At 31.8% G+C, this 27,832-nt stretch overlaps 1 pseudogene; it reads left to right on the top strand.

The window, feature by feature from the left end:
- Positions 1–768: 768 nt before the first annotated feature.
- On the top strand, positions 769–26,156 carry LOC112004840 (GDSL esterase/lipase 1-like; annotated as a pseudogene).
- Positions 26,157–27,832: the final 1,676 nt, after the last annotated feature.

Here is a 27,832-nt window from a genome sequence, read left to right as displayed (position 1 = left end):
AAAGGAATGAAAAAAGAAAAAAAAAATGCTAAAAAGAAAAAGAGTTACAACCAATTAACCACACCCAAAAAAAAAAAAAAAAAAATTAAGTATATATTTATGTAATTCAACTTTAGGCCTACGTTCATAGGCTAAGTACTACAAGAAAAAAAATTCACTAACAAAACAAAACGAAAGTGAAATACACTCAAAACAGCTCTCTCTCACAAATAACAAAAAGAAGAAGAAACTTATATTTTCTCTCAGTGAAATTGTCAAATGAAAGCAATTTAACCAAGCCACAGCCCCTATATATTTGCTTTGTCAAAGTCGGCCAGGTCAAAACGAGAAAAATTTGATTCAAACTTAACAAAACAAATATAAACACTAACCATCCCAAATGGAATTTATATTCAAGCTACGTTATAAATCGATCTTCACCTAATTAGCTTGAATTAGATTAATCCTTGTCAAATGCCTTCACAAAAACCCATAAATGCGATCTCAAAATGCAAACATTAGCAATCAAGTCCAAACAGTGCTTTAACTTGTGCAAAGGAACTAACATAGTTATCACGCCAGCTAGATTATTTGCGGTCCCAATTTTCTAAAGAAAAATATCTCACTCATCAACAATTTTATGTACAAAAGTGGAATCGAATATTAAAATTTAAAATGCCTAGTTTGAGAGTGCTGGAGCTTCTTCGCTAGCTAGATGAATTATTGGGCACTTGGACCATCGATCACAAAATATACATACAGATTAAAATATATTAATTCTGCAGTTTAATGATAGTATATACAAATTTGATCATCAAACTAGATTGCCCTTGCAACACATGGATTTCAGTCTACTTTTATGTGTGTAGAGTCACATAAAAGTATTATTATTACCCCACTGGGAGATTTTCTAATGGACGTCCAATCCCAGATTTTATTGGTAAAATGCAATTAATCTTACTTTCTTTCTTCTTCTTTTTTTAAGAATTTGAATTGTTAGTACATTGCCATTCATTACGCCACTTCTATATCCCGGTTATTATCAATATACTGACGGGACAAACTTTGCTTCTGCCGGAGCTGGGGCTCTTGTCGAAACTAACCAAGGGTTCGTATGTATCTTTTACAACAAGTGTGTGTGTGTATATATATACACACAAGTACAATACTGACAATATTGAAATTTTACTCTCCAATCCTTATTAACGGTGTATAGTTTTTAGACCCCTTAAAACACAACTAGATTAACCTAGTAAATTAACCAAGTGATTACTTATTCCAAAATCCAGATCCAGGTTATCACAATCAAACAATCATATCATGTATAGCAGCGGAAAAGTAAATAACATAATGATATGATGACCCAGAAAAACCAAACCGGTAAAAAACTAGGGAGGATTTAACCTAGCTGTCCTCAAGGTAAACTTAAATCCACTATAGAAAGAATTGAAATTTTATAATAAGACGTAGACCACTAACATCTTATTGTTACCCACCAGTAGAAACTTACTGACATGATCACGTGCAAGCTCCGAGACCACGGACTCCTTCTTTCTTGGAATCTCCAGCAAGTACACTTGTGTATCTTTAAATTCTCATGACAGCAACTGAATAATTATCAAGTTCTTGAACGAATCTCCTTCTTGATAATCCTAAGCTTGTGTGAAGGAATGCTCCTCTCAGATCTCACAAGAAATTCACACAAACAGCAATATGAGCAACCTCTAAAACGTGGTTAGGGTTTGCCTTATATACCTAAGGTAAAAAACATAAAACCTTAAACGTTTTAAGAGTTAGGGCTGAGTTGAAAATCTACAGAAAAAACGCATTCTGCCTAAGATTCGATTGATCGAGCCTAAGCTTCGATCAATCAAGCCAGGCCGAAACGCACAATAACTTCTACATCAGCTCGATTCCAACTTTACATAAACGAACCAACTTTGAGCAAGTCTAAACAAGACTAAACAACTTGTTTTGATCATGGTTTGCCAATAATACACATTAAAGTTCTAAATACATGAAATCTTAAGTCTTTAGAACCTAACAAACTTCCCCTTTGGCAATCCGTGACAAAACACAAACTCAAAGGTCAATGTTTACAAAAATAAAGCCCTTTACAAAACAAATCCAATCCTAACTACTATCCATCAGTTGCAAGTGTAGACAGCAGCACAGCTGAATCAACCTGTATTTCCTGAAATACTCAACAAACGCATAAATGCATGTGTAGATAATACAAGTAAACAAAATAAATTCTTGATTTTACCAAAACACAAAATAAAGACATATATCAATGAATATCTCAAAAAATATAAGTCAATAGGCAGTGAAACAAGAAACAAAATAAATGTATCTCCCTCTAACATGAATAGCCCAACAAAAGTACACCAAGAGCCGAAAAAAAGAAAAACAAAGTGCAACTCCTAGATACAATCTAATCACCACAGGCGGGGGGGGGGGTAACTTTTGGATTAGCTTGTAGAGTTTTTGTTGATAGGGGGAGTTTTTGATTCTTTGGAGCCTGTGGTGATTAGATTGTATCTAGGAGTTGCACTTTGTTTTTCTTTTTTTCGGCTCTTGGTGTACTTTTGTTGGGCTATTCATGTTAGAGGGAGATACATTTATTTTGTTTCTTGTTTCACTGCCTATTGACTTATATTTTTTGAGATATTCATTGATATATGTCTTTATTTTGTGTTTTGGTAAAATCAAGAATTTATTTTGTTTACTTGTATTATCTACACATGCATTTATGCGTTTGTTGAGTATTTCAGGAAATACAGGTTGATTCAGCTGTGCTGCTGTCTACACTTGCAACTGATGGATAGTAGTTAGGATTGGATTTGTTTTGTAAAGGGCTTTATTTTTGTAAACATTGACCTTTGAGTTTGTGTTTTGTCACGGATTGCCAAAGGGGAAGTTTGTTAGGTTCTAAAGACTTAAGATTTCATGTATTTAGAACTTTAATGTGTATTATTGGCAAACCATGATCAAAACAAGTTGTTTAGTCTTGTTTAGACTTGCTCAAAGTTGGTTCGTTTATGTAAAGTTGGAATCGANTGAAGTCTAAATAACCTTCAAAATATGGTTTGTCAATCTTTTTTAGTGCATAATGTATTTTATTATTGTTAGAGCATTAGCATCAATCCGGCTAAATTTCATGTTTATTTTAACATAAAAATCTACTTTTTCTACTTTATACAATCACTTTGTAAAAACACTCACATCAGACTATCTATTATATAACTTATTTTATTTAAATAATCATTTATTATTATTATTATTATTATTTCAATTATAATAACACGTTTCTCTCTCTCCACTCTTTGGGTGTATTTGGTAGACTGCATTTTAGGGATAATGAAAAAAAAATGAGGAGAGAAATCTTTTTGAAGTGTGTTTGGTTGGAATGGGGGAGGAGAAAAATATGGTGGAGCCCTAGTGTTTCTTTCGGGCCCACCAAAAAGTTTTCATCCCAAAATAGAGAAAAAAGTAGAAAAATGTGTAGGGAGAAATTTGAGAGGGTAAATGAGGAAATTACCATTTATTTGCCCATTTCTTTTTCTTTTATTTCTTAGCTTTTGCTTTACTTGTGCAATGCACATGGGTTTCACCCAAATTTATTATTATTTTTTTAACTTCCTAGGACGTTGCATTCTTTTTATTATTATTATTTTTCCTTTTTGGTTTTTCTTTTAATTTCCTGGGTTATTGCGTGGTGTTTTTTTTTTTTTGGGTTTAACTAGACATTATTTTATATATTCAGGACATACTTTTAATTTTATAATAAATTTGGATGATTCCCTTTTTTTTTTTTTTTTTTTGCTTGTCAGTTTTTAGTCATCATTTTTATCAAGGGTACATTAGTAAATTTATATAAACTCAATTTTTTCATACCTCTACTTTTCCACTCCCAACCAATAAAAAGGACGGAAATCAAATATTTTCTATCCTCCTACTTTTCTTTCCTCTCACTTTTCCACTCCTACAACCAAATAGATCCTTTGGGTCTCACCTCTAACCTCCATCAAATCTCTCTTGTCCCAAACCTAGATCCATTGTTGCTGCTTCTTCTTCTTCTTCCTAAACATTCGCCACCGTTGCTTCTTCATCTTCTGCCACTTCTTCCTTTTCTTCTGCCTCTACTTCTTCTTCTTCTTCCACCGCTGCTGCTTCTTATTCTTCTTATTCTTTCTTCCATCACTGCTGCTTCTTCCATTGTATGGTTTTTTGTGCTACCAATTGGATTTGATTTTAGGTTTGGGTTGATGGGTTTGAGCTGTAACATCCCAACTTAATTGCATAATTAATTTTATGGGTTTATATGCTTGTTATTATCTTAATTACTTTAAATGCATAAAGCTTTAATATTTTGATGTTACAAAAGATTAGGCCTTGTTTTTAATGATGTAGAAAGAAGTTTTATAAGGTAAGGGTTTATTTGTATAGTTATTTTTTTATTTGGGCCTTTTAGAATAAAGAACTATGGAGCGTGATAAGTATAAATGTTAAAAGTAGTAAAGGTGAGTCATCAACTCACTTTTCCCTTAGTAAACACGTGCCCCACCCAAGTTATTTTCCCTTGTCAGTTTGTGGGTAAGTAAATAAAACCTTATCTTATTTGGGTATTTTGATGGTATAATTGTTTTCTTTATTTTCCCTTCTATGTTCTCTAATTTGATTGTAGAAGCTGAAATTGTGGTTTTGTGTTAGCAATTTGAAATATTGAAGATATTATGGTCAATTGGATGTCTATTAATTCTAACATGTATAGTATATGTATAAAATACCCACACAAAATGAAGGCCAATTGCAATTAGTTGATGATTTTGTGAGAAAATATGTTAAAACTGTCATTGTGACAGATTCAGTGTTTACAACATGAAAAATCTGTATTAAATCATATTCTGTGAATTAGGATGCTAGCAGTAATTCTTATGAATTCTAAGACACACATGGTTGAAATGGAAGAGGTCTCACAGCATTTGGATCAATATAAAAATAATGGTTTAATTTCTAAGTTGCAGAGAATTCTGTCAGAACAGATTTAAGCATGTTGTCTTGTATGATTTTTAATAAATCATGGTTTTATACTTTGACTTTGAAATTGATATGATATCTACTAGACATCCAGGGGAGTGGCTCTATGAAATTGCATGAACACTGGATGTTATGGGATAGCCCATTTGTATTTTACAAATGAGGCATATGCTGCTGAAATAAGCAGTGAACAGTATATGATATACCTGACTTTGAGGATTTAATTCTAAAGTTAGGGTGAATATTTTGAGCCATAGATTAGTATGCTCATCTTTTGGTATGTCTGGATCATAGATAAATTTTTATGCCTTGGTTTCTCTATGGTTTGGTACATAATGTGTTTGATGAATTTATCTTGTGCTGTGGGAACCTTTTGAGATGGGAATTAAGACTTTTCTTGAGTTTGAGAGTTAGGTTGTGATTCATGTATAAGTTTGAATACTTAGGAAGAATTTGTCAGTAATAAGTTTTGATCTTTCATTTAGGTGACGAGAACAAGAATGTGGACACTTGAGCTCCTCTTATACAAATCTCTCGCATCTTCTGTATTCAAGTAAGGGATATGTGATATGTGCATTTGATAAGTATAAAGATTGTTTTAAAAATTTATTGTGCATCAAAACCTTTTAATGAGAGATATTACATATAAGCATGATTTAAATAAAGATATATGTTCGTAAGTTGTTCAATCTTATATATATAATAATTTTAGAATATTGATACTATTACTTATATCACGAACATAATATTTAAGAATGAAGTGGATATGCTACTATTATGAAATATTTATGTAAAAGCATAATTATCAGAACAATATAGTTTTCGAGTTATTCCATTGTCATGATCTGAACTCAGCCAGTATGGGTTGTAGTACTGGCATTTCCGTGGAGATTTTGATTGACTATTATAAGTGGTGAGGATTTTGCCGTACCCGCCCTCATTGGGAACAGCCAATTTGTGGAGGATGCTAACCGATCCCCATAGTTGATGATATGATCTTACTGAAAGGGTGATACTTTCTAATATGATTCTAGGATTACCTAGCATTGTGGGGAATGCTGGATGTCTAGCACTATGTGCTGGAAGCCTCCTAAAGTTGTGACAAACTTACAATTAGACTGTCTAATATGTATCATAAATGAGCTATTAAGATATTTGGAAATTATAAAAAAAAAAAAGTATGATGATAAGAAAAGTATGTTGAATGTTTTATAAGTCTGATAAAAAGCTTATGATAAAGTATTTTATAGTCTATTTAAAGATAAGGTTACTGAATTATTTTAAGTTCCTTATTATGTCCTTTTATTATTATATGAAAGGAAAATGATGTATTTTCATCTGAAAGTTTATAAGTTATTTTAAGAATAGTATGAAGACTATTTATCAAAGCTGACATATCCATAAAACATTTGATTTACATGCATTCTTATTAATTGCTCATGGAGCTTAAAACCTTACTGGACTTTGCAGCTCACCCTATTATATTTCAATGTTCTTTCTTGGAAGCAGCGAAAGTATAAGAGGTAGCAAGGAATCTGTGATTCTCGTTTGTTAGAACGTATAGTTTTTGTTGTATAGTAGTTTAGCTCTTTGTTGTATAGGAGGAATCAAGATATACTTGATCCTTTCGAGCACTAATGTAATTCAGAACCTTCGTTTGTTCTGAACCCCAGTTTTATGTCTTCGGGGTTGGATTTGTAAATAAAGTTTTGCTAAACATTTAGTTATGTAATAATTACACGAATACTTTATGTTTCAGCCAAGTTGTAATCTTGCAAAGTAAGAAATGAAATGAAGTTTCAAGGTTTTTATCAATTTTGTATATTGTGACTTTTATGCAAGAAAATAAAAAAGAATACAAGAAACGATTTTTGATAAGCACCTTCAGATTAAGTTGGTTCGTGTTAGTATTGAGGTAAACTTGATATTAACATGTCGGTCATTCTCTAAATTTTGAAGTACAGGTTTAGGTCGTGACATTAGTTGCCATTGGATTTGATGATTTGGGTTCTCTGGTTGATGGGTTGATCTGATTTTGTGATAAGATCAAATTTGTAATGAGTTGTGAGTTGTGGTGGTGGTTGGGGCTAGTTGGTGGTGGGTTGCAACAGAGGCTTCGTTTATGTGAGAGAGACAATGAAGCGAAAAACAAAGAGGGAGAGAGATGAAATGAGAAATTGATAAAATATTGAGATACAAGGCTATAGTAGCCGTGCATATTTGCACGGCTACTGTAGCAAAAATGTAAATCAACAATGTTATGGAAAAACTGATGTGGAGAGTTTTTGAACAAAATTGTGTAAATTCACATCTTTTCTATTATACACCACTGATATGAGTGCTCTTATAGATGTCATTTTAGCTCTATAATACTAAAGTATCTCTACTTTTTTTTTTTTTTTGGGTGAAGGTTTCAAGATAAGCAAGATTGCATGTTGTCCGGTCCGTATAGAGGAATTTTTTAGTTGTGGAGGGAAGAAATCTGTCAAAGAATACAAATTATGTCATAATGTTAGTGAATATGTGTTCTTTGACTCCATTCATATCTCCGAAAAGGCCAACCAACAATTTGCTTAGCTAATGTGGAATGGAACTCCTAATATCATAGGATCTTACAATCTTAAAGCGTTGTTTGAAAACTAATTAATGTAAATTTGATTTTTTTATTAAAAAAAAAAAAAGAAAGAAAAAGAAAAGTGAACCATATTATATTATCATTAAAATCTAAATAAGAAATGTATTTTCATACCGAAGTAATAAATATATTCAATATTTCAACTTGTATGATCATACTCCACTTACAAGTTATTTCGTTTCGGGATAGTCTTTTTGGATTTTAGGAATTTAGTTAGGATTTAAAAATATTCCCGTATTTTGTTGTAAATAACTCAAAGGAATTCTTATACTTACGGGCATAGAGATTCTCACTAAACCATAGTTTTAGCTTATGTGGATTTCCTTCTCCAAATGTGGGTATCTATATTCGTTTATTCCCATTACTTTGTTATTCTGTCTTATTTAAGTGGACTTGCTGAGCTAATGTGTGTGTCCATAATTTGCTAAGCTATTATGGAGTGGAACTCCTGACATCATACAACAAAAGATTGAAAATTCTTATCATTTTAAGCATTAAATTTCTCTTTGGATTCATTCTTAGAAGGTTCAAATTTTTTAGAAGTTTTCTCTTGCCTCTATTCCTAGAATTCTTCATAAATCTCCTAAATTGTTTAGCAAGGAAGGTTATTTGTTGCTCATACGATCATCCCTAGAAGAATCAGTATCCTCTTCTTTGACAATTTTTAAGGCCATCGACTTGTTTTACTTGTCTAAGGTTGGTAAGCTCATATGTTTGTAATAATTCCTCAACCTTTATAGAATCTAGGTCCTTACTCTCTTCTATGGTCATTACCTAAGGACAAAACCTCTTGTTTAAAGTTCTCATAATCTTCCCTACAATCTCAGGTTCAACGATTTTATCTCCTAAGTTGAAACTTGAATTCTCAATATCATTTAGTTTGCATAGAATTCGTTGAAAGTTTCATCATCAGCCCTTCTAATCTCTTTAAACCTAGAATTCTCAATGTTATCTGAAGTTTTGAGTTTTTGCTTTACTCGCCATCTCTACACTAGAGGTTCTCCTAATCTCTTCTTGAGAGAAAGCAATGAATATTGTGTTAAGACCTTTGCTATTTAGGTTAGTTGCAATTACTTACTCAGTGGACCAATGATCACTAGGAGCAGTAGCGGTTTACCCTTTGTTGACAAAGAGCCAAAATTTATCATTAGTGGATTTGAAGAAAGCTCTCATGTGCATTTTTCAGTAAGCACAATTGCAGCCATCGAAGGGCAAGTAGATTGTCTAGGAAAGATCAATGGAGTCAAAGGTCACACTCAGGAAATAAATCCTAAACTAAGTTAACCTTGTTTTGATACCAATTGCAAAGTACCTTTAGACCCCTTTGGTTGATTTTATAGTGGAATTAATAGTAAATAAGACCGAATGCACCGAATGGGACCAAAGTGGATAGAATGGACCGAATAGAACCAAAGTGGACCGAATATGACCAACTTAGACTGAATATACCAAAGTCGATAGAATGGACTGAATATGACCAATGTGGACTAGATAGTACCAAAGTGGACTGAATAGGACCAAGGTGGGCCAAAGTACACAACTAAAATATAAGAGAAACACATTTGTAGTGGTAAAATTCGGTTTAAAAATCAAATGAACAAAATAATGATGTTGTGAAGCCTTCAAAGTGGGGTAGCAAATATATATATAGAATATATATGATATTAAGTTATGTTTATTAACTCTTATTTAAACATGCAATTCATGCATTCTAAATAAATATAAGACATTCAATTAAGGGTCATCAAATAGCCCATGGCCCACAGCCCGACCCAGAAACCCGACGGCCCACCGGGCTAATGGGCGGCCCAGCCCGTTGTTATTGAGGCCCATGGGTAGCCCACTAGCCCAGTGGGTCAGGCCATGGGCTAGTTTTTATGCCCATGGGTACCCGGTGGGCTAGCCCAGTAGCCCAACCCGTTGCTCAGCTCGCTGGCCTAACCTATTAGCCTAGTTTAATAACTCATAATTCATAACAAAAATATATAAGAAATGTATGAAGGATTGATCTTGAGATATCATAGAGGAATTTCTTAAGAGAACTCCCTCAACCATTAAGATATCCAAAGTAATTGTGCTAAACTTAGTTTACTAAATATATATTTTTCTAGTAGTCTATCAAATTTGAATTAACCATTTGACATTTTTTTTTATTAAAGATAAAAAAAAAAAAAAAAAACTATTTAAAGCCTTAATAAATAAAAAATTAAATAGGTTTTCATCAACAAAACAAAAAATTAAATAGATTTGACTGTAAAAAATTTGTAATTAAGTATTAAATTATTTAATTCTTTCCTTTAAAAAAATAGATTGATTATTTCCTTATAAAAAATTGATTCTTTTTTTATAAAAATAATAAAATAATATGCTAACACAAGTCCATGGGTGACCCATTAGGCCCAACCCGATAGCCCAACTCGCTAAAAACAAAATGGGCATTGCCCATGGGCAAGGTCATGGGCTAAAGTTTTCTCTTTTGGCCCAGCCCGACCCGGCCCATTAACTAGTTAATAGCCCATTATGCCCAGCCCATTGTGCCCATGGGCCAAGTAAAAATGGGTCGGGCCGGCCCGACCCGGCCCATTGACGACCCTTACATTCAATGTTTGGCACCTTGTTGTCAGACTAAATTTCGATGTATTTGGTATCATAAAAAGGGTGCACACAGTCGTTAGTGTAGTTGAATTTCTGGTTTGATTGCATGGACTCTAAGCATTTAGCATGCGAAGATGGGATGACTTTCCTACACTTTCTCATGGTGTGTTTTTTCTTCTATATGTCTTGCTGATGTTTCCACGGCAGGTTTCCCATATGGCTTGAAAGTTGAAACTACAACTACAACTTCAATGTTGTTTAATTTTTCTATGAGGTTTCTTGCTTCTTATCTAGGGCTGTCCACGGGTCGGGTCGGCTCGGGTTTGGGCCTAACCCGTACTCGACCCATCCAGGTCGGGTGGCTTAAAATTTGACCCGAACTCGACCGAACGTACGGATCAGACTCGTCGGTTCGGGCCGCGGGTTAAGCAGGTCGGATTTTTCGGTTTGGTGGGTTTGGGTTTCATATTGGGCCAATTATGTGGACTTGCTTGAGATCGAGAGCTGAGAAGACTTGACCCATGGTGGAGAGAGTGAGGTGATGAAGAAAATATACCTGAGATCTCAAAATGACCCATCACTTCTTCCATCAAGATCAACAAAACCCAGATGGGAAACAAAGAATTAACTCAAATAAGGACACCACCAAGCTCAGAAAACCAAAAATAAGAAAGAAAAAAAAACAAGTATTAGAGATAATTAAGAGTATGATCAATGATAATGGGATTACTGAAGCTAATTTTGATTCTGTTCTGAATTTAATGCCTCTCTATTTCCAGACAAATAAACAATAGAATTAATTAACAGCAACATCATGAACCCGTCTCCTTTAAAGGAGATTTTTAGAGCCCCCAAAAAGAATCTAACAAAAAAAAAAAAAAAACACACACACACACACACACACACACAAAAAATGGAAAAAAAATTTATGTACAAGTATATATCTTTCTCTTCCTCTTCCTTATTGGACGCCAAGAGAAACTTTACTGGGTTTTTTTTTTTTTTTTTTTTTTTTGCTTTACCCAATAACGGTCTCATAGAAAGAAAGGAAAAAGAGAGAGAGGCATGACAAAAAAGAGTGAACTTTCTTTGTTCAGTCCCTCTAGAGTGCCATCTCTCTCTCTTTCCCTCTATAAAAATCATTTCTTTAAGAATTGCTATATTCTCTCCACCAAATGAGCATGGTCATGCAACGGCTCATGATGTAGAACCTTGCTCTTTGTTCCTTCACAAGCCTAGCACACTTTCTTGTGAAAGAATACCGCGGAGAGTGTGGAGTGAAGAGCAAAGACCAAAGAGACTAGAGATAACAGAGACCTTAGAGAGAGAAAGGAGATGAGATTCTGAGAGAGTGAGATGCGGACTAAGAGGCTTTAAGTTTAAAAATATGAGGTCATGTGGAAGTGGAACTGTGGAACACATCTGAAGCGTCTGAAACTCTCTGTTTTTGGTTTGAAATTTAGCCGTTTGATTTGAGTTTATCTTTGTGTGTAAGTTTTAGATAACGTGTAAGGCTTAATAAGTCAATGCTTGAGTGATATCAATTTTAGTCTTCATGTGTTCACCTAGAAAGAATCAATTTTTTTTTTTTAATAAAAATCTCAAACCTTCCGTCGGGTCGGGTTCTATGGATTTTTAATCCTTTATCCTGCTACCCGAACCGAATCTTCGGTTTTTGTGAGAGAAGAACCCGAATCCGACTGACCATGGGATTCGAGTCCACCCACTAGGATTCAAGTCGGTTAGTTTCGGTCAGTTTGGTCGAGTCCTTGACCCGCTGGATAGCCCTACTTCTTATATAGATTTATAAGTCGAGCTTAGCCTAATTATTTTAACTATACATGATTTTTAGGAGAGTAAATCGATTACATGTCCTTTATTGTGAAGGAATTTGTGTTGCATACAAATATGCTTTGGAAGCAAGTCAAAGACTTGCACGCCACCCTAAGAAAAACAATTCCTAATGGTAGTCTAAATACAACCTACGTATAAAATATTAAAAAGAATTGTTGAAATTTGATTAGTTTTTGTCAAATAAATAAGGAATCAAAAAAATAAATAAAATTTGTCAAATATATATAAAATTATAAAAATAAAAATTATGAGAAAATTTGTGAGGCTACCAAAGCTTGTGTGGTATAATATGGAAGAGCAAAAAAAAATCAAACATCTTCAATTATTATATAATATATATATATAGATATAGATTATTTATAATATATATATATATATATATATATAGATTATGTTGAATCTTTGGTAGCAGATGCTTACTGCTTACCATGTTCATTATATAAATAGGAGTTGGAAGAAATGAATCCACTACAATGCCATAGGGAGTTATCAAGTTAGTAACTAACTTAACTAAATACTCCACAAGTATAAGTGCTTGTGGGGTATGGGGGTCAAGGGCTGGGGTTCAAGTTTCACACACATATACACTTAGATTATGCTAGAGTAGAATTTCTATATTGTATTAAAAAATTAAAAACAAAACACGTTAAAGAATAGGACTCCCCTGTAATTGATCTTGTGCAATTGGTAACACATTATTTTACATGCATGTCATATAAGCTTTAATTATTTGCACTTGAATTGGATATTGGCCTAATTATTCAACTTGATTAATTCACTTGTAATTCAACAACCTGGGTCTAGAAACCTAACACTAATACACACACAGAGATATATATATATATATATATATCTTCTCTCTCATAGCAAATGGGTCCAACTAATGAGTGAGACCCACTTATTGTGTATGAGAAGATACATATACCCATAACAGGATATAGCTTCTCCTTAAACAGATAGTGTCTTTATTGCATATGCGTGCCTCCATGAAGCAAATATTTTAATACATTTTTCTTTAATTATCTATAGGTGATCGAGCTAAAAACTCAATTAAGTTATTTCAAGAACTTCGAGAGACTATTGAGCAAAAAACTTGATGATGCAGAAGCTAAGACATTATTGTCCAAGGCTGTATATTAATTAACATTGGATCTAATGATTATGTAGTCCCTTTCACGAGGAATTCCAATATCTTTCAATTTGTAGAGAGGAGAAATTCTCGACCTATCACAAGCTGGCACATCATACTACCAAGTTCACAAAGTACGACCAATTACAAAGCGCCACATACTACTACTAGATTATGCTATCACTATTCAGAAACCAACAGAAATTTTCCAAGTGTTGTTGAAATAAAAACATAAAAAGCATACAAAAACCAATCACACACCGACATGTGTAAGCAATGACATAAGCAACCCACGCGTGTAAGCAAGTACATTAGTAGCCCAATTGGGTGCTGACATGTGTCGCCTTGAAAATCAAGACATTTTGGCCAATCAAAAGATGCCACGTGTCTTCGAGAAAAAGTCTTAAAACCCACTCCAAACAGATTGTGATATATGTCACCAATCAGTCTTCGCCACATGTCACTCACCCACTCCCAAACTCCTTAATTATTTGATATAAATAGTAATTACTAACATTATGCGTGTGCGATGCACAACTTAATCAAAATTCATATGTAAATAATTTTTTTATTAATTTACTTAAAATAAATGAATATTTTACTTTTAAGTTACATAATGAATGCATGTTGTGTGAGACTAAGGTATCATAAAATGCGCACACACACACGTGTATATATATATATATATATAATTGAATGGAGAAGATGGTAGAGGTACCTAAAAATATATATAAAATAATTTTCAATAATATATTAAAATTTAAGGCACTGAAACTTGAGTGAATTTCACCCTGCCAAGTTTAAGTTTAAACTTAAAGTTTAAATCTTGTGCGTTGCATGCTACATGTATGTGTATGTGCATGAAAAATGATTTGAATTTAACATTTATTACAAAAAATAGGTGGTGTAGTCTTACCATTGTCTAGCTAATTCTTATTATAATCCCTTTATTTTGCTAGAAGAGAGAGACACATTTCTTTAGAAAAAAAGAAGAAGAAGTCAACGTATAATATATAATAGCTAAGATATTAATATTTGGAAGTGGTATCTCATACGGATTAGTATTTCAATTGTGGGTTTTGGTAGTTAGAAGTTAGCGCAGAGTAGTTAATAATTAGAAAATTACTTTGAATTTTTTTTTTAAATCCCTTAAAATGTTTTTTACCGGTTTGGTTTTCCTGGGTGATCATATCTTGTGTTATTTATTATTCCGCTGCTATATATTCTTGATATGATTGTTTGATTGTTTTAACCTAGAATTGCTTAATTTGACTAAGTAACAACTTGGCTAATTAACTAGGTTACCCAATCTGGTTGTGTGTTAAGGGGTCTAAAATTTCCATCACTAACTATCCTCAAGGTAAACTTGAATCTACTATAGAAAGAATTGAAGTTTTACAATAAGACTTAGACCACTAACATCTTATTGCTACCCACCAGTAGAAACTTACTGACAAGACCACGTGCAAGCTCCGAGACTATGGACTCCTTTCTTGGATTCTCTAGCAAGTACAAGCACACCCACTTGTGTATCTTTAAGTTCTCATGGCAGCAACTGAATGATCATCAAGTTCTTGAACGAATCTCCTTCTTGATAATCCTAAGCTTATCTGAAGAAATGCTCCTCCCAGATCTCACAAGAGATTCACACAAACAGCAATATGAGTAACTTCTAAAACATGGCTAGGGTTTGCCTTATATACCTAGGGTAAAAACATAAAACCCTAAATGTTTTAGGAGTTAGGGCTGAGTTGGAAATCTGCAAAAAAAAACACATTCTGCCCGAGATTCGATTGATTGAGTCTAAGCTTCGATCAATCGAGCCAAGCCGAAATGCACAATAACTTCTGCATCAGCTCGATTCCAACTTTACATAAACGAACCAACTTTGAGCAAGTCTAAACAAGATTAAACATCCTGTTTTGATCATGGTTTGCCAACAATACACATTAGAGTTCCAAAAACATGAAATCCTAAGTCTTTAGAACCTAACAAATGGGACAAAGAGATCTCATTTTGTCCAATGAATATCAGTATTATTAATTAGGTAGCTTTTTTTTATAGAAGAAATTTGAAAGCTTAATTAAATGTTTAGTGAAACTGATCATGTCGTGCTTAATAAAGAAATAAATATATAAATGATAGATAGGCTTGAAATTTGCATTGGCAATAGAGTTTTATCTAAATTATCTGATTGATTAACAATGAGGTACGCAAATCATATGGTTGTGAACTGGAGGTTTTTGGCTTCCCTCTAGTGCTTTGGTAAATTGTAGGTGACCAAAGATGATACATGTCTTAAAATGGTTACATGTCGGCTCCTGTCCAATGCTCGTGTATTGGATGAAGACCGCACCTCTAGCAATAACCCATGTTGAAATAGTGTGCTTGCAATAACATATTATCCAAATTTCAAGTGCCTGAGTAGGCCATATTTTCGTAATCTTCTTTTCCTTTAATTTTTGGGGTAGGTGATTGACCTAAAAACTCAACTACATTATTTCAAGAAATTGGCGAAGCTGTTGAGGACAAAACTAGGAGATGAAGAAGCCAAGAAATTATTGGCGAGAGCATTTTACTTAATTAGCATTAGCAGCAATGATTATTTTGCCCTTTCCACCTCAAATTCCAGTGCTCTTCAAAAACCTACTCTCCGGAAGAATATGTAGATATAGTGATCAGCAACTTAACAAGTGTGATAAAAGTAATAACAGTCAATATTCAAAATAAATTGTCATTCTATTTAATTCTTGTTTTTTACATTCGCAAAAATTTGTTATACTAAATAACCATATCTTGACGTGCTAGGGAATATATAAGAAAGGTGGAAGGAAATTTGCGATTCCAAACTTGGCACCATTGGGCTGTTTGCCAATTGCCAGGTGCATGTATTGAGGAACTTTCAACACTAGCAAAATTGCACAATGAAGCACTTTCAAAATCCTTGCAGGAACTAGAAAATCAGCTCGATGGAGTCCGACTGACTGACCATGGGATTTTGAAAGACTTGCACCTAGTAAGTTTTAACTATACATGATTTTTAGGAGAGTAAATCGATTACATGTCCTTTATTGTGAAGGAATTTGTGTTGCATACAAATATGCTTTGGAAGCAAGTCAAAGACTTGCACGCCACCCTAAGAAAAACAATTCCTAATGGGAGTCTAAATACAACCTACGTATAAAATATTAAAAAGAATGGTTGAAATTTGATTAGTTTTTGTCAAATAAATGAGGAATCAAAAAAATAAATAAAATTTGTCAAATATATATAAAATTATAAAAATAAAAATTATGAGAAAATTTGTGAGGCTACCAAAGCTTGTGTGGTATAATATGGAAGAGCAAAAAAAAATCAAACATCTTCAATTATTATATAATATATATAGATATAGATTATTTATAATAATAATAATATATATATATATATAGATTATGTTGAATCTTTGGTAGCAGATGCTTACTGCTTACCATGTTCATTATATAAATAGGAGTTGGAAGAAATGAATCCACTACAATGCCATAGGGAGTTATCAAGTTAGTAACTAACTTAACTAAACACTCCACAAGTATAAGTGCTTGTGGGGTATGGGGGTCAAGGGCTGGGGTTCAAGTTTCACACACATATACACTTAGATTATGCTAGAATAGAATTTCTATATTGTATTAAAAAAAAAATTAAAAACAAAACACGTTAAAGAATAGGACTCCCCTGTAATTGATCTTGTGCAATTGGTAACACATTATTTTACATGCATGTCATATGAGCTTTAATTATTTGCACTTGAATTGGATATTGGCCTAATTATTCAACTTGATTAATTCACTTGTAATTCAACAACCTGGGTCTAGAAACCTAACACTAATACACACACAGAGATATATATATATATATATATCTTCTCTCTCATAGCAAATGGGTCCAACTAATGAGTGAGACCCATTTATTGTGTATGAGAAGATACATATACCCATAACAAGATATAGCTTCTCCTTAAACAGATAGTGTCTTTATTGCATATGCGTGCCTCCATGAAGCAAATATTTTAATACATTTTTCTTTAATTATCTATAGGTGATCGAGCTAAAAACTCAATTAAGTTATTTCAAGAACTTCGAGAGACTATTGAGCAAAAAACTTGATGATGCAGAAGCTAAGACATTATTGTCCAAAGTTGTATATTAATTAACATTGGATCTAATGATTATGTAGTCCCTTTCACGAGGAATTCCAGTATCTTTCAATTTGTAGAGAGGAGAAATTCCCGACCTATCACAAGCTGGCACATCATACTACCTAGTCCACAAAGTACGACCAATTACAAAGCGCCACATACTGCTACGAAATTCTGCTATCACTATTTAGAAACCAACAGAAATTTTCCAAGTGTTGTTGAAATAAAAACATAAAAAGCATACAAAAACCAATCACACACCGACATGTGTAAGCAATGACATAAGCAGCCCACGCGTGTAAGCAATTACATAAGTAGCCCAATTGGGTGCTGACATGTGTCACCTTGAAAATCAAGACATTTTGGCCAATCAAAAGATGCCACGTGTCTTGAAGAAAAAGTCTTAAAACCCACTCCAAACAGACTGTGATATATGTCACCAATCAGTCTTCGCCACATGTCACTCACCCACTCCCAAACTCCTTAATTATTTGATATAAATAGTAATTACTAACATTATGCGTGTGCGATGCACGACTTAATCAAAATTCATATGTAAATAATTTTTTTTATTAATTTACTTAAAATAAATGAATATTTTACTTTTAAGTTACATAATGAATACATGTTGTGTGAGACTAAGGTATCATAAAATGCGCACACACACACGTGTGTATATATATATATATATATATATAATTGAATGGAGAAGATGGTAGAGGTACCTAAAAATATATATAAAATAATTTTCAATAATATATTGAAATTTAAGGCACTGAAACTTGAGTGAATTTCACCCTGCCAAGTTTAAGTTTAAACTTAAAGTTTAAATCTTGTGCGTTGCATGCTACATGTATGTGTATGTGCATGAAAAATGATTTGAATTTAACATTTATTACAAAAAATAGGTGGTGTAGTCTTAGGTGGTGTAGTCTTACCATTGTCTAGCTAATTCTTATTATAATCCCTTTATTTTGCTAGAAGAGAGAGACACATTTCTTTAGAAAAAAAGAAGAAGAAGTCAACATATAATATATAATAGCTAAGATATTAATATTTGGAAGTGGTATCTCATACGAATTAGTATTTCAATTGTGGGTTTTGGTAGTTAGAAGTTAGCGCATAGTAGTTAATAATTAGAAAATTACTTTGAATTTTTTTTTTTAAATCCCTTAAAAAAGTTTTAGTAGAGTTTAAATCACGTTAATAAATTAACTCTCTATTCAAATTTTTTTATTTATTTTAAATTATGTTAACAAAAAAGTTACTGATAAAACTATTATTAGTAAACGTTTATTAGGCTTATCTATTTAGCTTTGTTGCCAAATTTATATAACCTCTTTTATTTTCTTTTTTTCCTTTTTTTTTTCCAAAGAATATAACACAACCAAAAACCTATAAACAACAATTTAAATTCAAAATAAAGAATATGATCAAACTTATTCATAATTTAAAATTAAAAAATTAACACAAATTATAAATTAAGATATAAATGTAAAAATAAAAAAGATTAAACCTGTTTGTTTTCTCTATCACTTTGAGAAATGAAAGCGTGAGTATGTAACTAAAACCTAAACCAATTATTGCAGAAGAGAATAAATGAGTATAAAAGTTTAATATTATAAATTGGGTTAAAATGTATGTAAGAAGTTTTTATTAATTTTTTTGAAGTTATAGAAAAATTGCTTAACAAAATGAAAAAATAATAATAAAGAAACAATGCATACCTGTCATGGGATTTAAGCATTTACATATTTGAATAAACTTCACTTCTAAAATGATAGATATATATATATATATATTAATATGTAGGTAGAGTTTCATTTGATATAGAATTTAAATCCTATTGGAATTAAGATTTCTAATCAATTTGTTTGTTGCTATCTCATAAATCCATAAAAAGTGGAATAAAAAAATGTCATATGAGTAGAAAGAAAAAAGAAAACCTTTTTTATTGAAAAAGTGAAACTTTTTTTTATACCAAAACAAAAAAACAAACAAACTAATATATATATATATATATATATATATATATTTATAGAAGAACAAACGTTTATTATATATAAATACTTTTTTTAGAAGAAAAAGAAGGTGTTTACTTTAAACTCAAATACATATTACCTTATTTACAATTTTTATTTTAAGTTTATCCAAAAACATTTTTGGTAAATCATTATGAACAAAAACTTCTATATTTTGTTTTTCCAATAACGTTGCTATTTTTTTTTTTCTTATGACTGTAATATAATTTTATTAATAATAAAAATTAGATGAAGAATTTGGATTGTAATCAAATTGAGACTTATTAACTTAGAAATTATAAGAGAAAAAGATAAGAACAAAAAAATATCTATTTAAAAAAATCTAAGTCCCGTGAGTTGCACGGTTTAGGTATAAATCAAAAAAAATATAATTTTTATTTTTAAAAAAAAGTAAATGAATTATCATGCTACATGTGTGTGTATATATATGCATGAAAAAAATATAAATTAATTATTTAGAGAAAGAATCCATAAAACGATTGAAACAAAGTTAAGCATAAACTCAAAAACGTATAATTTATTAAAAAATTATTATTATTATTATTATTATTATTATTATTAATATGATTGAAAGCAAAAATCATGCTACGTGTATGTATATATTATATTTATCAATCAAAATGCCCCAATAAGATTAAGGTCATAAGTTGGTGTAGCATCAACTCAATGAACATATATTAGTCTAAAAATATAACTAATGTTGTTGAATGACTAAAGAACGATTAAATAATTATAATCTTATATAAATATAATCACTCCAAAAACACTGATATTATNTATTTATCAATCAAAATGCCCCAACAAGATTAAGGTCATAAGTTGGTGTAGCATCAACTCAATGAACATATATTAGTCTAAAAATATAACTAATGTTGTTGAATGACTAAAGAACGATTAAATAATTATAATCTTATATAAATATAATCACTCCAAAAACACTGATTATAATCATATATATATATATATATATATTTTTTTTTTTGAGAAGATAATCATATATAAATATAATCACTCCAAAAAAAATGTTCATTAAAAGTGTTTAAATAGTATTATTTAAAAGCCAAAAATATATATTTATTTTATGGACTTACTTTCAAATCAAAACTATGTAGATCTGTCTTCCTAATTCTACCTACACCATGAAATTGTTTGTAACTCTAAATAATGTCACTCCTAATAGAAAAATCATTATTCATTCATATTCATATTCAATCTCCTTGTTATTTTAACATTGTTCAACTATTTAACCCAAACAATATATATGCCCCAAACAACTAACAGTAAATATTATTTGAAAGACAAATTAAGTGCATATAGACTATAAAAAAAATACTTGATTGTAGGTCGGTGGTGGCAAAATCACTGAACAACGATTTTAGAGAGGCCTCGAATGAGTAGGAAAAAAAAGTGTGTTTGTGTGTACTTTGTATGATGTGAAACACTTAGACAATTCTCCCAGTAGTTTTGAGGTCTGAAATTTTTATTTTTTTATTCTTTTATTTTTTTGGCCTCTCAAGTTTTGGTATAAGATGGATTGGATTTAGCTCTTCACGTTAGCTTTTTCTTGAGCTTGACCTATAATGCAATAACATTGCAATTACTCACGTCACATGAATGTCAATTACTACATGCTCTCTTTCTCTTTGTTTTTATTATTTTAAATAAAAAGATTAGACGAAGAATTTGGATTATAATCAAATAAAAAGTTTTATCAACTTAAAAATTATAGGAGAAGAAGATAAGGACAAAAAATATATATTTATTTTTTTACTCAATACAATATCTATCTTCTATCTCAAAAAAAAGTAGTATGTATGGCAAATTGATAAGTACCCAATTTTTTTTTATCAATTAAGATTTTTATCAACTTCTGAATTATAACAATTTGGATTGTAATCAAATTAAGATTTTTATTAACTTAGAAATTATAAGAGAAGAAGATAATAACAAAAAAAAAAATTATATCTATTTTTTTTTTAACTCTTAAAAAATTTCTACAATTTGGTGAAATCACTTAGCACAACTACGACTTCTAAGCTCAACTTTTTTTATATAGTATATGATATGATTTAAGTCCGAGACTGTCCTTCAATTCTTACGGCTTAAAAGTTTTGACCTTGGTGAAACCGTGAAAGCAACAACATGCCACGGACAACTACCATGGAATGAGGAAGCTTCATCTCTTCCTTATGATAAACAAAGCATTCTGCATTTTTTTTTTTTTTTTTTGACCAAGTAATAACGCAAAGTTCTCTATAAATGGCAAGTGAACTAACTAATGAGAACAAAAGTGAACGAGGTTTATAACATGGTGAGTTTTAGGTTCCATTTCTGTTTTTTGGTTTTGTTTGTAGTCTTTCTTACCCCAACCCATAGTCTTGGTCACATATGCCTGCCAAAACAACATGTTGCCCTATTCATCTTTGGAGATTCATTATTCGATGCTGGAAACAGTAACTATATCAACACCACCACTGATAACCTAGCAAATTATGGACCGTATAAGTGGGCGCGAAGTACACAATTGACATATATATAAGAAACACATTTGTATTGGTAAAATTTGGTTTCAAAATCAAATGAACAAAATAATGATGTTGTGAAGCCTTCAAAGTGGGGTAGCAAATATAGATATAGAATATATATGATATTAAGTTATGTTTATTAATTCTTATTTAAACATGCAATTGATGCATTCTAAATAAATATAAGGCATTCAATGTTTGGCATCTTGTTGTCAGACTGAATTTCAATGTATTCGTATCATAAAAAGGGTGCACACAGTCGTTATTTAGTTGAATTTCTAGTTTGATTGCATGGGCTCTAAGCATATTTAGCATGCGAAGATTGGATGACTTTCCTATACTTTGTCATGGTGTGTTTTTTCTTCTATATGTCTTGCTGATGTTTCCACGGTGGGTTTCCCATGGCTTGAAAGTTGACTAAACTACAACTACAACTTCAATGTTGCTTGGTTTCTATGAGGGTTCTTGCTTCTTATACAAATGTATGGGTCAAGTTTAGCCTATTATGTTAATTGTAATGATTTTTTAGGAGAGTAAGTCGGTTACACATCCTTTATTGTGAAAGGAATTTGTGTTGCATACAAACATGATTTGGAAGCAAGTCAAAAACTTGCACGCCACTCTAAGAAAAACAATTCTAATGGGAGTCTAAATAAAGCTACGTATGGATATTAAAAAGAATGGTTGAAATTTGATTAGTTTTTTTCAAATAAATAAGGAATTAAAAATATATATATTTGTCAAATAAATATAAATTTCAAAAAATAAAAATTGTGTGAAAATTTGTGAGGCTATCAAAGCTTATATTGTATATGGAAGAGCAAAAAAATCAAACATCTTCAATTATTATATATTATATATTAGATATAGATTATGTTGAATCTTTGGAAGCAAGTGCTTACTACTTACCATGTTCATTATATAAATAGGGTTTGGAAGAAATGAATCCCTATGATCCCATAGGGAGTTATCAATTTAGTAACGAACTTAACTAAATACTCCACAAGTATAAGTGCTTGTAGGGGTGTAGGTGGTAAGTGCTAGAATTCAAGTTTGTAAGAAGAGCTTCATACACATATACACTTAAATTATACATAGTAGAATTTTTTATCTTGTATTAAAAAATAAAAAATAAAATGAAAACACGTTAAAGAATAAGATTCCCCTGTCTCAATCATTCGAGCATTAATGAAATTGTCACAGGAAATTGTTCTAAATTCAAATAATAAAAGGTATAAGCATGATCTTTGTCACTATATTGCCGTTTCCATTGAAATTGCTCTTATGTAATTGGTAACACATTATTTTACATGCATGTCGTATAAGCTTTAATTATTTGCACTTGAATTGGATATTGGCCTAATTAATCAACTTGATAAGTCACTTGTAACTTCAAAAACTGTGTCTAAAAACCTAGCAATAACACACAGAGATATATATATATATATATATATAATTTGATCATCCAACTAGATTCTTGCCGGTAACAAAATGAAAGAAAATTATGTCACGCTAACAGGCATTGTTGTTGCACTGGAAACAATAGAGATCAATATTGTGGCTCTGATACCATGTTATATTTATGAAATCTAAATTGAGAGAGTATAGAGAGAAGAGAGAGAACATAACGCTACTTGGTTCAAACTAACAACCTACGTTTGCTAAGGAAGCTCTTAATGGTTACATCTTCACTATAATCTCTCTCTATATATATAATAAATGAACCAAATATGGGATATTTATAAGAAGATAAACCCTAAACCCTAAATTAACAATACAAAAAAACCATGATTAACAACTTATAGTACATATATATTATTTTCGGCTTGCACATTAAGGATTGGGCTTGGGCCCTGATAATTATTGGGCTCGATAACTTTACTATGATTCAATTATCTACGGACTTCATCATCTTTAGTGACATGCAAGACGTACCCAAGACTTTTGGCTATTTTGGAGATATCCTAAATATTAGGAGATTATTTGCTATCAAAAGAGCCTCTAGATGCACCACGCATGAAAAAAAAGAAAAAGAGTTACAACCAATCCCGAAAACAAAAAGAAAAAAATCAAGTATATATTTATGTAATTTGACTTTAGGCCTATGTTCATAGGCTAAGTACTACAAGAAAAAAAAAAAAAGCACTAACAAAACAAAACGAAAGTAAAATACACACCCAAAACTGCTCTCTCTCACAAATAACAAAAGAAGAAACAAAAAAACTTATATTTCTCTCAGTGAAATTGTCGAAGGAAAGCAATTTAACCAAGCCGCAGCCCATATATATTTGCTTTGTCAAAGTCGGCCAGGTCAAACCAGAACTCAAATTTGATTCAAACTCAACAAAACAAATGTAAACACTAACCATCCCAAATGGAATTTATATTCAAGCTACGTTATAAATCGATCTTCACCTAATTAGCTTGAATTAGATTAATCCTCGTCAAATGCCCTTCACAAAAACCCATAAATGCTATCTCAGAATGCAAATATTATCAATCAAGTCCAAACAGTGCTTTAACTTGTGCGAAGGAACTAACATAGTTATCACGCCAGATACATTATTTGCGGTCCCAATCTTCTGAAGAAAAAATCTCACTCATCAACAATTTTATGTACAAAGCGGTGGAGCTTCTTCGCTAGCTAGATGAATTATTGGGCACTTGGACCGTCACAAAATATACATACAGATTTGCATTATTATAAAATATATTAATTCTGCAGTTTAATGATAGTATATACAAATTTGATCATCAAACTAGATTGCCCGTGCAACACATGGATTTTAGTCTTGTAATAATAAAGTCCACGGTACAACATATAACATAATCTAATGTCCAAGATGAGCATCTCGTTGTACACATTTCAACATAATTATATCAAAATAAAGTGGAAATTGAAAATGTGAGCACCTCATAAAGTTAAAGCGGGTCTGAAAGAAACCTTCAAAATTTTAAGATAAAATTTTACAAGTTGTTGAATGCTTAATGTATACGTTAATGACTACTAATACTAATCTTTGTCTTACATTTCTATTCTAGCATATAGAAAAAATATGTCGTACTTATCTCTAGGAAGGCCTAAGTACCTATATATAATAGATATATAAATTGTCATTAAACGTTTATTTTAGTAGAGAAAACAGTATACTGGTTATACCTGCTCCACTTCTCCTATGCCTTAATTATTGATATATATATATATAATCATTTTCTGTCCACCCACTTTTCCACTCATTCAGCCAAACAAATCCTTTGGGTCTTGCCTCTCACCTCCATTAGATCTCTCTTATCCCAAACCTAGATCCATTGTTGCTGCTTCTTCTTCAACTCCCAAAACATCTGCCATCGGTTCTCCCTAAACACACTTGCTGCCACTGCTTCTTCCTCTTTTTCTGCCCCTGCTTCTTCTTCTTCTTCCACCGTTGCTGCTTCTTCCATTGTACAGTTTTTTGTGCTACCAATTGGATTTGATTTTAGGTTTAGGTTGATGGGTTTGAGCTGCCATTGGATTTGATGATTTGGGTTTTTTGGTTGATGGGTTGATCTAGTTTTGTGATAAGATCAAATTTGTAATGGGTTGTGAGTTGTGGTGGTGGTGGGGGTGGTTGGTGGTGGGTTGCGGTGGAGACTGCGTTTATGCAAGAGAGACAATGAAGCAAAGAACAGAGAGGAAGAGAGATGAAATGAGAAATTGATAAAATATTGAGATACAAAGCTACAATAGCCGTGCATATTTGCATAGTTACTATAACTAAAATGTAAATCAACGGTGTTATGGAAGAACTGATGTGGGGAGTTTTTGAACAAAATTGTGTAAATTTCACATCGTTTTCTATTATATACCTACTGATATGAGTGATCTTATAGTTTTTCATTTTAGCTCTATAAACTTAAAGTATCTCTATTTTGTGTGTGTGTGTGTGTGTGTGTGTGTGTGTGTGAAGGTTTCAAGATAAGCAAGATTGCATGTTGTGGAACCGGTCCATATAGAGGAATTTTTAGTTGTGGAGGCAAGAGATCCCTCAAAGAATACAAATTATGTCATAATGTTAGTGAATATGTGTTCTTTGACTCCATTCATCCCTCCGAAAAGGCCAACCAACAATTTGCTGAGCTAATGTGGAATGGAACTCCTAATATCACAGGACCTTATAATCTTAAAGCGTTGTTTGAAAACTAATGAATGTAAATTTGATTTTTTTTTTATATAAAAAAATAAGTGAATCATGGCATATTATCATTAAAATCTAAATAAGAATTGTATTTTCATACCGAAGTAATAAATATATTCAATATTTCAAGTTGTATGATCATAGAAGTTTTCTCTTGCCTCTATTCCTAGAATTCTTCATAAATCTCCAAAATTGTTTAGCAAGGAAGGTTATTTGTTGCTCATACGATCATCTCTAGAAGAATCAGTATCCTCTTCTTTGACAATTTTTAAGGCCATCGACTTGTTTGTACTTGTCTGAGGTTGGTAAGCTCATATGTTTCTAATAATTCCTCAACCTTTATAGAATCTAGGTCCTTACTCACTTCTATTGTCATTACCTGAGGACTAAACCTCTTGTTTAAGGATCTCATAATCTTCCCTGCAATCTTAGGTTCAACGATTTTATCTCCTAATTTGAAACTTGAATTCTCAATATCATTTAGTTTACATAGAATTCGTTGAAAGTTTCATCATCAGCCATTCTAATCTCTTCAAACCTAGAATTCTCAATGTCATCTGAAGTTTTGAGTTTTTGCTTTTTCGCCCTCTCTACGCTAAAGGTTCTCCTAATCTCTTCTTGAGAGATAGCAATGAATATTGTATTAAGACCTTAATTTGCTATTTAGGTTAGTTGCAATTAGTTACTCAATGGACCACTGATCACCAAGGTTTTCAGACCCGGACCGTTCATTGAACCGTAAAAAGGAGAGGTTCAAGGTTTTTGAGGCCGAACGAGGTCGAACCGGGGTCGAACTGTGATGACGTCATAATTAATTTAATAATTAATTAAAGCCTAAATATAGATATTAAATTTATAAAACTAGCAAAATTGACTAATATATCTATATATGTGGGGGAAATTTAATGATTTTCAAGCATATATTTAATAATAAAATAAGAAAGTTAATAAAATAAAATAATAACCATGAAAACATTAAAATTTATGATTAATTTTTGAAGTAAAGTTGAATATCTTTGAAAGATTTTCATTACAATTTTTTTTTTTATTCCTTGTAAGAGATCGATAATTTAATTAAGTAGAATAAAATTGTGTTAAGTTGTTTTTATATATAAAAAAAAAAAAAAAAATGGTAATGGGTTGGACCGCATGGTTCTTGACCGGTTCGTATGGTCCAACCCCGGTTTTAGGGGTTCACATAATTGTCACATATGCCCGGTTCTTTATGCTTAAAAAACCAGTTTTCATCACAGTTCACGGTTTTCACGGTCCGACCTCCCAATCCGATCCGGTTCTGAGAACTATGCTGATCACTAGGAGCAATAATGGTTTACCTTTTGTTGACAAAGAGCCAAAATTTATTATCAATAGATTTGAAGAAAGCTCTTATGCACATTGTTCAGTAGGCACTACTACAGCCATCAAAGAGCAAGTAGATTGTCAAGGAAAGATCAATGGAGTCAAAGGTCACACTCAGGAAATAAATCCTAAACTAAGTTAACCTTGTTTTGATACCAATTGCAAAGTACCTTTAGACCCCTTTGGTTGATTTTATTGTGGAATTAATAGTAAATAAGACCGAATGCACCGAATGGGACCAAACTGGATAGAATGAACCGAATAGAACCAAAGTGGACCAAATATGACCAACTTGGACTGAATAGACTAAAGTGAATAGAATGGA

Source organism: Quercus suber, unplaced genomic scaffold (assembly GCF_002906115.3).
Source record: "Quercus suber isolate HL8 unplaced genomic scaffold, Cork oak 2.0 scaffold_248, whole genome shotgun sequence".
Classification (NCBI taxonomy): Eukaryota; Viridiplantae; Streptophyta; class Magnoliopsida; order Fagales; family Fagaceae; genus Quercus; species Quercus suber.
This window is presented reverse-complemented; position numbering and strand designations above follow the sequence as displayed.